Genomic DNA, 13792 nt, shown 5'->3' with positions numbered 1-13792 from the left:
CTTATCGTATAGATCTAAGAAAGGCCTTCAGTGATATTTTTAACAGAGCAAAGGGAGGCTAATAAGAGAAATTCATTGTTTGGGTTTACATGCACTTTATGCTATGCAAATCTGGGTTTTTGTGGGTGAGTTTTTGTTTTTGTTTTTTTTGTGGCATGCATATTCTGCTGACTCTAATCTCTGCTTATACATTTGATTTTCCATCTCAGAATCTTCCGACCCAGGATTTTAACAGGTTCTCTAAGTATGTGTTTTGTCCTGTGAAGACCTACAGTAAAAGTCATTTCAGAGTCTCTTTGTTCACAATCTGTGTCCCTTGTCTGGGTGCATTTACATACCAGTGTTTTCATGCTAAACCGTTAAGGAACATGGCTCATCATGCAGGCTGTTGGCAGCAGAGTATTCTTCCTCCTATGGGCTGTCTCAGCTCAGCCAGTCCAATGACGACTGTACCATTCACAAGGAGGAGGGATTCCCCCCTCTGCTTCAATGAACAGTCACATCTGTGCAGGTCTGTGTGTGTGTCGCTCATATAGGAAAAGCCTGGGGAAACCTAATCCTGATCGCATTTTAATTTAAAAGAAACCTTGGCTAGAAATGGGGAATGGCTGATAACGTCAGACTCCTCTTCTTGCAGATGCTCGTTGGTGTTTTGTGAACATCTCGATGTGGAAGGCAAATACTGACCTGGAAATGTGAGCTGGTGCTACGGGGCTGTGCCGTTTTCTGTACAGGTAAGCAAGCGTCTGTATATTCCTAATGTACTATAGGCGTGGGCTGAATAGACCTGCAGAAGTGTAGAGCTGTTTTCAGAGTATTCATTTTGCTGGGGAAGGTCTGTGCTCATTGTACACAGGCAGATCTGTTACTGACGAGCGGATCTGTTACTGACAAGATCCGATATTTTGTATTCCCCAATCTCTGGTTCTCGTGTATCAACTGCAATTTTATTTCAATAATTCAGCTATCGAACCTTTTCAAGGCAAACCAAAACTAGAATGGGCGAACAGCGGCAGAATGGTATTCGGATCACAGAAAATCACCACATTCTAACTAGAGAATGGCCACACAAGGATGGAATTTTATTTGGGTCACATAAAAAAACGTGGAAAACTGCCACATTTTGTGAGATTTGTTCAATTTACTGGCATACCGGAAGAGCTATGAATAAAAAAAAAACTAATATAGGCATTGTTGATTTGTCACTCACTGCCTAGGTACAAATTTTTACCCTCCTAGGAGGCTGACAGTCGAGAGGTTTTGGAGTTGACAGTGCAAGGGGGGCATTGGTTTATTCTCTCCGGGTTATTTTTGTATGGGAATGTATTTAGACTATGCATATAGCACATGTAAAACAATTCTGTTTTTGAACATATTGTCTTTTTTTTTTTTTTGCTATATCTTGCCAATATCAGCAGAGAAAGTAAGGTATATAAAATCCCTTGAAAATGAATGAATTGCCATGCTCATGCTCTAGTTGCTTGTTATCTACAAAAGATGGTAAGTGGTAGGCTTTTAGTAGAGCAGCTCAATAACCAGTTGTAATTAATCTGACAACAGCAAGCTGAAATCTAGTTGATTGCTACTGGTTATGATGCTGTACAGTCCTTGTGGCTTTTTCAACCCCTCTACTGAAAAAGTTTATTCTGAGGGTTAACATCCCATGCAAACGGTGTTCAGTGATTTCCATTCTTAATCTTATTGTTTGTGGCTGGTCTCCAAGCATTTCGATGGTCTTGGGTTCCCGACAAAAAAATGCCATCTATCGCCAAAGGCAAATTCATCTTTTTTTAACCTTGGAATGTCAGTTATTTTTGGTATTGAGGAAATGGTAGATAATAGGCATTAAGTGACTCTTTTAAAGTTACTGTAACTTACTCAGTAGCATAACATGCATTTGATTGTAAATGTTGTTTTTGTGTATCCTAGACAGATGTTACACTTTTTTCTTTTTAACTTGGCTTTAATGGGATTTTTTGATAAGCCAGGACATGGTTTGGGAACTATTGGCAAAATGCAGTAAATGCATTTGAGTTACTTCACTTTAAACAGTCTTTACACTGCTGTATTCAAGAAACACAGTATTATCATAATGTGTAAAAATGCTACAACAGCATTGCATCAAGTTAGTTGCATGAGCTTTGTTTCATGTAGGAATGATTCAATCACCCATGTACTTTTTTGCACGTTGCGCTAGGGTAGCCCAGTCGTTTTAAATGGGACCTGAACACATGAAATAACGCACTTTCACTAAGTTTCAGCATCATTTTATTCTTTGTGTGTGGTGTACGTATGTTTGGGTACCATTTAGAATGAATAGCATCACAGTACAGTGCCCGCCTGCTCAAGATTATTGTATATACACTATATTACACACCCCAGATGCTCACATATTGTGACCTCCGAACAGCATCTTGCTCCAAGTCACAGCTTTGTCATTTGCAGCATGTCTGTCCTCTCATTGGCTGGGCATGTGCAAAAATATTCAATTTTCTATCTCCTGAGGACCTCCACTCTCTCTCCCATTCTAGGGGATACTACTGCACATAGATGGACAGAGGCTAGACAGAAGCTCTGTTGAGGATATAAACCAGACCATGGTTTGAAACATGCAGAGATTATGGTATAAGAGCACCTGGAGTGTGTAATGTCAGTATACCAGTATACTGGATCTCAGGAGGGCAAAGAAGGGTGCAATGCTGCACTTGGTCTGAAAGTTCAGATGTGCCTGTTCATGCTAATATGCTGACCCTACACAAAACTAATTCTACATTTGCATAGTTGCTGCAAGGTGACTGACATTATGACTTGATATGGCTTAGGGACTTATGGTAGCAAGGTTGGCTCTAGAACAGTGGTTCTGAACTGTAACCTCGGGACCCATATTTTTCCTTGGTCATTAAGTCGTGACCCAAAAATTTATTTCATTTCTGAAACATTTTAATTTATTACACAAAACAACTTGTGCAGTATTCAGCAACGTATGTATGCAAATTTTAAACAGTAAACAACTGAAAGCAAACAACCAGGAAAATGTAAGTGCTTTTGAGGGGAAAACCCATCAAAAAAACAGACACTTGGTGAACTGAGAAGCCACTCTCACAAAGATAGGTTGTGCTGAATGGTAGGATGATTTTTAAAGCATGGGTTGCGATGGAGGGATATTCAGTCATAACACTACAATTACATAAACTTTGAATATCAAGCTAATGAGCAGTAAATGCATAAACCTAGTATATATATCATTCAGGGGTTTGGAATAATTAAAAAAAATACTTGTCCAAGGGACTAAAGTGGTTGCCCAACTTGGATTGTGGCCTCTAGGGGGATGGCAGTGGCATCACAAGGGATGTGTGGCCCACACCCAGTGATACCATCAGAGGGGGTGACACCAAAATGACGGACAGGAACCACATGCAGTCCCTTTTATCAGGCATAACAATGTGACACATGGTCACATTTTTGGTAAAATATATGCAGTTACATTAAGTAAATAGATCTCAAACATGTCAAGTGTTAAAATTGCATGCACCTCAGCAATGGCGAAAAACTATGCTTCGCAACATTGTCCATAGGTGACGTTTTAAAAGCCTGTACAGGTCATCAGTTTAGCTTTAACCATGAATTATGGCCCAATTATTATTGCTCTCACTCCAACGTTCGCGATGATACCTAACATGTTTGGTGCCTACAGATGAATGCCCCACATACGCATGTTTATTCTCATGCAAATGGTGGGGTTGGTTTTAATTCTTAAATTTTTATTTATTTTATTGTTTTTTATTACTTTAATTTCCCCCCCCCTTAACTTTATTACTATTACATAGGGGCTAACAAGCTCCTATGTGATAGCATATTGAGGTGACAGGATCTCTTTATGCAAACATCTGGGGTCTAATGACCCCTAATGTCTCCCCCTGCACTCCAACACAGGTGATCAAGAACAGCATTGTGCTCCATCTCCCATGCAGCCCAGCTTGTGACTGCTGATACAGGAAATACCGTCAGTACAGCAGATCAGAACCGGCCTGCTCCCGCTCTCTATTCTGAATGAACTGCCATGGTCCAGAGTCCCCCAAAAGAGCAGGGGACCACGAAAACTATGGCGGTTGGTGGTGTACATAATGTCCATCAGTTTCCCCGTCATAATGTCCCCTGTCAGTGCAGAAGCATTAGCAGTTGCACTGCTGCAAGTTCTCTACTAAGCCCGTGCTAATGCCCCCCAGAGCTTCTGCATTGACAGGAGACATTACAACAGGGGACACTAATAGATATTATGTGGTCTTGGAATACATAATGACCATCAGTGTCCCCTGTCATAAAGTTCCCTGTCAGTGCAGACGCTGCAGCAGAGCCTTTAGTATAGGCTCTGCTGCAGGTAAAAAAACTGCAGCGAAGCCCCTTGCTAATGCACCCGTTCCCCCCCGCCCCCCACATACCCTCCCCAGCTTCTGCACTTACAGAGAACAATATGACGGTTCTTTATCGGAGAGCCCGGGGGAGGCCGGGAGTGAGGGGACAGTTTCACATTGAGGTTCCCACAGGCTGAACTACAAATGCCTCTTCGTTTAGCGGGGGTCGTGACGGTGCCCCCCCTCAGTCCTGCGCCCGGGGCAAGTGACCCCCCCTCACCCCCGGTTGTTACGCCACTGCGACCCACGAGTTGAGAACTGATGCTCTAGAACCATTTCCAGCTCTACCCAATGACTATTTTTAAGCCAGGTGATGGTTCTGTTTATTGTAGCATACGTAAATAATTTGGGTACCCAGCTGCAAGTGAATGGTACCTTTTATTGCGGCCTTGTTTTGGACCGGAGGGGAAATCTACAACATCTGTCCCACCAGCAAGCAAACCAGCCAGATTCAAAATAGCAGTTTTTTGGGTGTGACGGACTTAAAATTAGAAATGGTTTTTAAACTTGAAACTGCAGATTCTTGTACTGCCCATGGCTGGCCTAAACCGTATAACTCCAAGCATTGTGGCTAATGCCGACATGTATTATACATGCTGAAATGATGAGTGAGGCTCAGCATTTGTGGGCCTGGCTCTGGGCAGGAAGTCTGTTACCATGGTAATAATAGTAGATATGTCTCGTAACGCTGCATGAGTGAAGTAAACGTTTCTTGCTTGTATGAAGATTTCAACAAGTCCCCACGCCAAATTAATTAGAGTCTTAACCGAGGAAAACTCATTACTCACATCAGCCTTTTGCAATCACACAGATTGTCTCGAGGGATTAACAATAAACCAGAGAGAAGAGGAAGAGAGAACCTAGCAACCGGCACCTCTCTTTCAATAAATCATGATTAAGGGGAGAATTTTTTTTTTATTCAGCCAGGAGTGTTTTACACCCAGCAAGAGGTCCGACCGTTAAAATAAAGCAGACATTGTATGCAATCTGAGAGATTTTTTTTTTTGTTAATTCCTGCTTTTAAGTGTGTTGGATGGCAGAACTGGTTTTATTGCTTGAAGCAGCAAATCAGCATTACCCTTTTATTTTCCCAGCATGATGTGGATAGACACTTTGGAAAATAAAGCAGTAGCTTGGCTGTAAATGTATGTAGCATATATATTGACCTCACTGAGAAATGTGTTGTATCCATATGTGTCTAAAGAAAATAAATAAATATATATACTGTGGGGGGAATTTATCAACGCTGGAACAGACAAAATCTGGAGCAGCTGTGCATGGCAACCAATCAGCTTCTCTCTTCAGTTTGTTCAGTTAAGATTTGAAAATGAAAGAGAGAAGCTGATTGGTTGCCATGCACAACTGCTCCAGATTTTGTCCCAGGTTTGGAAAATTCCCTTCTGTATATTTAATCACTCACTAACAAACTAAAGGATTAGGGACCTTACTGAAAAAAAAAGAGTAAGACAAGGGTATGGATTAGGGCCTTACTGACCAAGATTAAGACAGACCTCTATGCCTGGCCTGTATAAGCAGATATAATCACTGCGGACAATCCTCATAAGATAGCTGAACTCGCCAAATACCTTTTCATCCACGAAGGTGCTTTATTTGAATGCAGCAGGGTTACAGCAGACAACAGGATACAGCAGATGAATGACTAGATGGTATTTTAAGGTCGGAGATAGTAATGTTTCCAAGCATGCAATGCAGATTAACATGTGGTCATGTTACTGTCAGCCATGACACTAGAAAGTGGTCTCATAAAGAAAGGAGACATACATCATAGATGGGAGGGAACACAGAAAAACATATGCAATAACCAGAATGACCACATTCCTTAATGAGTAAATGGCTTAAGGTAAATTGAACTATATGAATTCTCATTTCACATTAATGGGAATATTAACTATGACTATGGATTGTGTAATTTTTTTAATACAACTATTGTGACAGCACAGCAAGTGCTCCAAGGTGCAACTATGGACATCTAAAGTTGTCTGCTTTGTAGTGACATTATTAGTGGATTTCTTTATTTAACCTCACTACAGGTTTATGTAATATGTGTTTTTAAGTTTTGGATAGAGGTGATAGGTGAAAAACAATGTAAGGTTTTATTGGTGTCCTCCCTGCTGGGGAGAATGACTAGTTGTCCTGGTGACCACTGTCACGGTTCCATTGACAACTGTCTTAAGCTGGCCATACACTTTACAACCATCGCACGACTTTCGTCTTGCGATGGTTGTAAGCTAATTAAAAGCTTGGACAGGCAGATCGTACTTGCGATCATCGCAAGCCTGCCCTGCTGAGGGGAGGGCTTCCGATGACTGCAATGCTGAGCAGGGCAGTGTGCGCTTGCGCACACCGGCCCGTGCGGCAGTTGTCTTACGAGCACGCCACAAACCCGCTGAAAATCTTAAGATTTTAGGCGGGTTTTTCAATGCGCTCGTAAGACAAAAGACGTGCGACCGTACAGTAGAAACGGTTGTACGCCTTCCATACACCTGCCGATTTATCGTATGATCGCGGGATTTCCCGCGATTATCATACGATAATCGGCAGGTGTATGGCCACCTTAAGAGGGGATTCCCCCCAACTAACCAGATATTTCCTGTTGCGTCTACAGGACAGAAAGTGAAGGGAAATCTCTCTGCTTTGCCTATACTGTAAAGAAGAATCTGATATAGCTGTTACCTGTAATGTTAAAGAGCTGTGTGTGTGTGTGTGTGTGTGTGTGTGTGTGTGTGATCTATAACTTGCCCTTACTTTCCTTTTGTTCTTTGCTGGAAACCACAACAGTCTCGTACGATCCACTGCCCAGGATCTTTCTGACCTAGTGCTCTTGAGGTTGTTCAAATTGAGGTCACCAGCCCTATAGACTTTGATAAGGAAGATCGCCTCAATTTAAACATGAACAAATGGGACAACAATTGTGCATGCAGCGAGTGAAGTATGGGTAGGACAGTAATTTCTTGGCAGCGGACACAAAATAGGTAAGGGTACCTTACAGAATGCACTTGGTCCGCAGACACCGCAGGTAACAGCTGTGTGGAGTTCTCTTTATACTTTGAGCACAAATTTTTGTTGTTGTTGTAACATAAAGGAGCACAAGTCATTTGGTCCCCTGAAACTGTCTTTGGGCTTCTTAACTAGACGGACAGCCTCTTGATTTATAAAGTAATTAAATTACCCTAATTTAAATTGCCACATTTAATTTGATTCACACTTATTTGCTAATTATTTTTCAAGTGTGAACATATTAGGAAGTGGCTGGTGTGTGACTACCATGGGAGCTGCTATCCTTGCAACACATCATGAAAACAGGAGAATCCTGTGTCGTCACAACACTTGTTTCCATAGCACACAGCACAAAACAGTGTCAAGAGACTTTGGGTGGAGTGCGTTTTGTTCCGGTCTTCCAGTAATTCCTCAGGGAGGAAATTGTTTCAGTACAAGGTAGCAGGTTACATCCTTTATTGACATCTTGCAGAAAGTACTGTCCTAGATATACTACAGTTTCTGGCCATGGCTTCTTTTCAGCAGCTGAGTGAACATTGCAAACTGTTGAGTTAAAAGACTGTGCGAGCCTGCCAACTACTGAAGAAATAAGCTCTCGGTGGGAAATCATTTTATTTATTTTTATTTAGGTTAATAACTTCTGTCAAAGTAGAACCAAAGTTTAATAAAATGGGTTGTAGTTTTTGATGGGAAATACTTTTTTTAAAGTCTCTTTTATATGTCTGAGGCTAGGTTCACACCTAGGCGATTTTATTGTGTAAAACACAGATTTCCATTTGAAGTCAATAGTGCCTGGTCACACCTTTTGCATTGCGCCACACAGCCACAATCGCCTGCAAAAAGGGGCAGCAGCTATTTTCGGGCATTTATAGCGTGATTTGGGTCCCATAGATATCTCTATGCATTGAAAATCGCACGACAACCGTGCAATTTTTTTTTTCCAAAGCAAAATCACGCAAACAGCTCACCAGCGCAATCGCCTAGGTGTGAACCTAGCCTTAGTTCTTTTAGTTGTTTTTTTTGTATGTGGATTGCATGTGCTATATTATATGCACGATGCAATGTCCAATCTCTGCATCGCTCAGTACTGTGATAATATAACTACAGCACACATGTGCAGGAGGTACAGATTTAGTGGCCAATGGCTGAAGAAGGAAGAGGTCTGATGCGGGGAAAAAAGCAATGGAAAACACAGCAGTGGTGAGGGAGAATGTAGAGCGGTCATCGCTGTAGAAGTGAAGACTGGGAGGGATGCCTGTCCTAAAGTTCAAGTATACTTTTTCCATAATGCAAAGGCTGCTGTAGCCCTCCAAACTTTAGTTCTGCTGCAGGTCATAAATATTGTGATTTAATGGTATGGAGTATATAACCTAGTTATGATATAGCGTATCTACCTTACTGTGCAGTGTATGGAATGGGCTAGTGTGGATAATGTTGCATGCACCACATTACAGAGAAGTCACCCCACAATGCACATAACCATGATATCTTATGTGAGTGCCCATTAGTGGGTCATGCTACAAGCTGATCTGCACACCCTGGCCAGCACCCTTTTATTTTCTCCGAATGTCTCTGACATTCAGCTCCACCCACTTCCTGCCCAAAATGCTCTTGCCCCTCCCAAAGCCGAACCTGTTCACACTATAGAATATCAAAATGAGAGTTCCTGATCAAAGGTTCTTGACAAATGCATTCGGTAAAACAGACAACTAGTTTTGAGCGGTTTAAGGGCCCATTCAGCTAAGCTACAAATATACATGCAAAAACATAATGGGCGTTTAGAAAATTGATCTAGGACTAAAGGTACATTATTTATATACAAGTATTATTTATAATATCAGCATAGAATAACTAGATCTTAAAATGTACTTTCAGATGTTGGTTTAATGGTATAATTTAAAGGCGAACTATGAGGTGAGTAAAAATCACTCATTCTCATTGTTCGAGCTGACGTGTGACAATGAAACTGTCACACGTCGTCTCAATAGATCGGGAAGTGAGTGAACGCATACTGTTGCTTGCTCACTTCTCGATCATCTCCCTGCAGAGAACTGTGACTGTCAGTAATGGCTCCCCACAGGGATTCCTCCCCACTCCGATCCTCCAGCACTGACTGGAGGAACGGACAGGGAGGAGGCGGGTACAGCTGGCTCTGCCTCTAGATAGGCAGAGCCAGCTGTCACTCAGCTTGGAGGATCTCGACAGTACTGTCAGGATCCGTCCCAGCTGTGGCGGTCTCAGTATACCGCGAGCGGTAGCTCACGATATACTGAGCTTTGGGTCATGGAAGGACACTAGTATATGTCCTCATGATCCTAAAGAGAACTGTAGGGAAAAACCCTTACCCCATAGTTCTCAAGTAAAAAAAAAAAAAAACAGCTTAAAGGAGAACTATGAGATGAGTGATTTCCACTCCTCATAGTTCTAGCCAACCTGTGACAAAGACTGTCACAGGTCGGCTCAGTAGATCGGGAGGTGAGCGAACACATACCAGGTTCGCTCACCTCTCGATCCTGTCACCGCTCTCTGCCGTGACAGGGGGAGGGCTGGATTCCCCTCTCCCCGCTCCGATCTGCCAGCGCTCACTGGCGGAACGGACGGGGGCATGGGCGGGTACAGCTGGCTCTGCCTCTAGATAGGCAGAGCCAGCTGTCACTCATGCAGCTGGGCGGATCCCGTCATCTATGTCGGGATCCGCTCCGGCTGCGCCGTCTCAGTATACCGCAAGCTGTAGCTCGCGGTATACTGAGCTTAGGGTAACGGGAGGACGCTAGTTTGTGTCCTCCCGTTACCCTAAGGAGAACTATGGGGAAAAACACTGACCCCATAGTTCTCCTTTTAACACGCCGTAGTTCTATTATTAGATAAAAATATCTATGTTGCAGAGGGTTAAAACATCTGTCAGCTTTCTGTCTGTGACTTTGCACGGCAATTTGACCCTCCCCAGTATGTCCTGGGTTGCATTGTCACTGTGGGCAGAATGTGATGGAATAGTCCATATGTTACAGATGTCACCAGAATAAGAAGTCAGGATAAATGTTCCAACATTCAAAACCAAACTATTTTTAATAGGGAATTTCCATGTGATTTGGAAAGATGTTCCTGTTGTCCTGACAGCGATGGAGTGAAGTGCCCCTTTCCTGGCACAGGCGGCAACAAAATAAATTAATACAAATGTACTAACCCTTCACAATTTTATCTAAAATCTAAAAAAAAAAAAGAAAAATGGCTGTAAATGTTCCTTAACATACACTTCTGAGATCAAAGCGCAAGAAAAATGCATATAAAATTAAATTCAAGCACAGTGTAAAAATAGTTTAAAGGAGAACTATGGGGTCAGGGCTTTTCCTGTAAGTTCTCCTAAGGGTAACGGTAGGACACAAACTAGCGTCCTCCCGTCACCCAAAGCTCAGTATACTGCGAGCTACAGATCCAGACAATGCTGTCTGGATCCACCCAGCTGCGTGAGTGACAGCTGGCTCTGCCTATTTAGAGGCAGAGCCAGCTGTACCCGCCCCCTCCCCGGCCCGTTCCGCCAGTCAGTGCTAGAGGATCGGACAGGGGAGGGGAATGCCTGCAGGGAGCCGTGAGTGACAGTCACGGCTCTCTGCACGGATAGATCGAGAAGTGAGCGAGCGACGGTATGTGTTCGCTCACTTCCTGATCTACTGAGCCGACCTGTGACAGTTTCATTGTCACAGGTCGGCTCAGATTATGAGGCTGAGTGAAAAGCACTCGTCTCATAATTCTTTTTTAATATTCATCTCCATAAACATTTCTTGTATACCTCTTCATTTCCAATACTAAAAAGAAAAGCATGTTGCATTTACCCTAAAAGATACACGACTACTAGAATCAAGCACACTAAACAAAAAAGTAGGACAACTTCATACATAACAGAATCCAGGTTTTCACATTTTTTTAAAAATTCCTCTCCAAGTGTGACCACAACATTTAAATATCAAGTTGTACTTTCCTTGAATGTGGTCCAATGTGGTTTGTAAAGCATGGCACAGAGCACTGCAAAGGCTTCACATGGCATGCCAAGTACTATTCACACTAGTGTACTGAAGAACATGCAGGGTGCCCAATTCGTGTTATGACAAGTATACTAGGTGGTTATTGGATGGTGTCCCAGAGTCATGATATACAGCTGTTTTGGGGTGACCGTGTGTCATTTGGTTGCTGTGAACCTATAACACACTAGTGCAATTCAGATTGGGTGTATGTTGAAAAAATACCAAAGCAGATGACTTTTCAGTGAAAAACAAATCTCAAAATGATTAGATCTAGAGATATAGGAAGCTTTTTCTCATATATGCTCAGTCTGAATTGTCCTGATTTAAAACTCTAACCGAACCTTTTGATTTCGGTAAAAATGTAAGAAGGTTGGAGTATCTTTCAGGTTTTTATTACTGGAGTTTGGTTGCTGAACTATATTACATCATATATCCAACGTGTTTCGAGGGTTTGCACAATCTTTGTAAAAATCACTGTGTTTCAAACAGCTGCTAAATTGTGCTTCGGAAGAAGCAGATGTTTTACGCTTCAACCCTTCTAGGTTGTCTGAGTCTGCCATCTTTTCCAGGCAGCACTTTACCCTGATGATTTATATTGTGCAAACCCCTGAAACCTGTTTTGTTTTATTCTGTTTCTCATGTAATATGTTTTGGACTCTACAACCACTGGTGACACTCCTGGACCCTCAAGGCCCCCTTGTGTCCAGGAGCTACCTAAGCAGAGGCATTGCACTCCACAAAACAGACTTCCTTCCAAATGGTAGAACTTGAATTTAGATTGGATCTAGTGCCTCACACCCATAATTTCCAAACCAAAGTTTATATTGCTGTTGCATAGTAAGTGCACAGTAAATGATCACAAATGTGTGCACTGCTTTAGCCCCATACCTTTTGATAAAGTACCCTAACTCTAAGTTTGAAAATCTGAAATGTAAAATAGAGAAATGTTCATACATCAGAAGTAATGTACTTGGGATTTTTTGAGTTATTGATTTAGTAAATGATTGAATATTCAATGGAGCATATCAACATGAATGCACGGAAGTGCCAAATTAGGAAGGGCTAGCTAGCCTTCCCCAGAGGGTCATTGATCATTATTGATCTAGATGACCATAGAGTTTAGTTTATTTGCTCTGTGATGGCTAATAAATATTAAATTGCTGGAGACAAGGAAGATCTTTTCCTGTTAACACTTAATGGGCTCTGGTCTCAGCTGTTAGCAGCTTCAGCCAGATGTCAGTGTGTAATGAGTGATCTGTGTATTTGACTCAGCAGAATTCTGATCTGGTCATCGTAATAGCCTGAGTGATCCTTACCCAGTGAAGTGGGGACACCTTCATTTAAGTGACTGTTAGCTGGATGAACTGTCAATTAAGGCACCAGGGATTAAGACAGATCTACTTTTCTGCCTGTTGGGATACTGTATTACAGTCTGAGTTTGAATATGAGACCTAGTATTTTAGAAAAGTGTTATGCCATTTTATTAGAGAACATTTCCTGTTAGCATTATCTGCATCTAATCTGGGTGATTGGCCTGGTTAGTTTTTAGTGCATAGTTTACACCACAAAGTTTAATGCTTCAGGGCCATTCCTAAACTAACCCTCTCTGCAATCCTAACCCTAAGGGCCATGTCACTGGCAACAATTCACCAGCAACAGGAACTCCCAAGAGAGGAGAGAGAATACACACATGCTCCTAAAGCTCTGTTTGCTTGCTGGCTGATCCAGCAAGATGTCACCCCATAGCTGCTACCTCGCCGGTGAGCAAGAGTCCTTAGTAATTCAGCCAGTGAGAGAAAAGGCAAGTGCTCCCTTAAAGCAACCCGGTTGCAAAATTTAAAAGGTGCTTAAGGTGGTTTCCCTTTAAATAGGTTTAGGTTTTATACTTACATCTTCCACTGTCCTCTACACAAATCTTCACTTTATTTTAGTGCCCGGGAAATCCTAATGCAAAACACTTTAGGTATTCCTGGTCCCCTGCCGAATGCTGCGGACCCCAGCACTCGTTGGATAAAAGTGTGGTGGATTTAAGTGGCCCTTTTTTACTTTTCCCTGCATTCTTACTACCGCATTCTTACTACCGCATGTGATTTACCCAAATTGTCAAGAATGATGGCATTCATGAGCACCTAATAGCTGCGTTTCCTTTTGCCTTTTCCTTGATGCCTTTTTAAAAAAAAAAAAAAAAAGCTCTGTAATTGACAGTCCGATATAATGGCTTTTGCATTTGATGCTCAGTATAGCTATGTTTCCTGACTTCCTCTCTAGTTTTAATACTGATAATGCCAGTCTGTAATACAGGAGCCTAGATCCATTATTTAGGAGCACTTTCTCATATAGACA

At 42.1% G+C, this 13792-nt stretch overlaps 1 protein-coding gene across 2 annotated transcripts in view; it reads left to right on the top strand.

The window, feature by feature from the left end:
* Positions 1-531: 531 nt before the first annotated feature.
* The window catches only part of DAAM1 (dishevelled associated activator of morphogenesis 1), a 99026-nt gene continuing 85765 nt past the window's right edge, over positions 532-13792 (top strand). For both annotated transcript variants that reach the window (XM_018562769.1, XM_018562762.1), the window contains exon 1: positions 532-734. The gene's annotated coding sequence lies outside the window, so the exon portion shown is untranslated. The remainder of the gene's footprint in view (positions 735-13792) is intronic.

This window comes from Nanorana parkeri, unplaced genomic scaffold, assembly GCF_000935625.1.
Source record: "Nanorana parkeri isolate BGI_ZX_2015 unplaced genomic scaffold, ASM93562v1 scaffold20, whole genome shotgun sequence".
Taxonomy (NCBI): domain Eukaryota; kingdom Metazoa; phylum Chordata; class Amphibia; order Anura; family Dicroglossidae; genus Nanorana; species Nanorana parkeri.
Note: the sequence above shows the minus strand (reverse complement) of the source record. Positions and strands in the feature narration are given on the sequence as shown.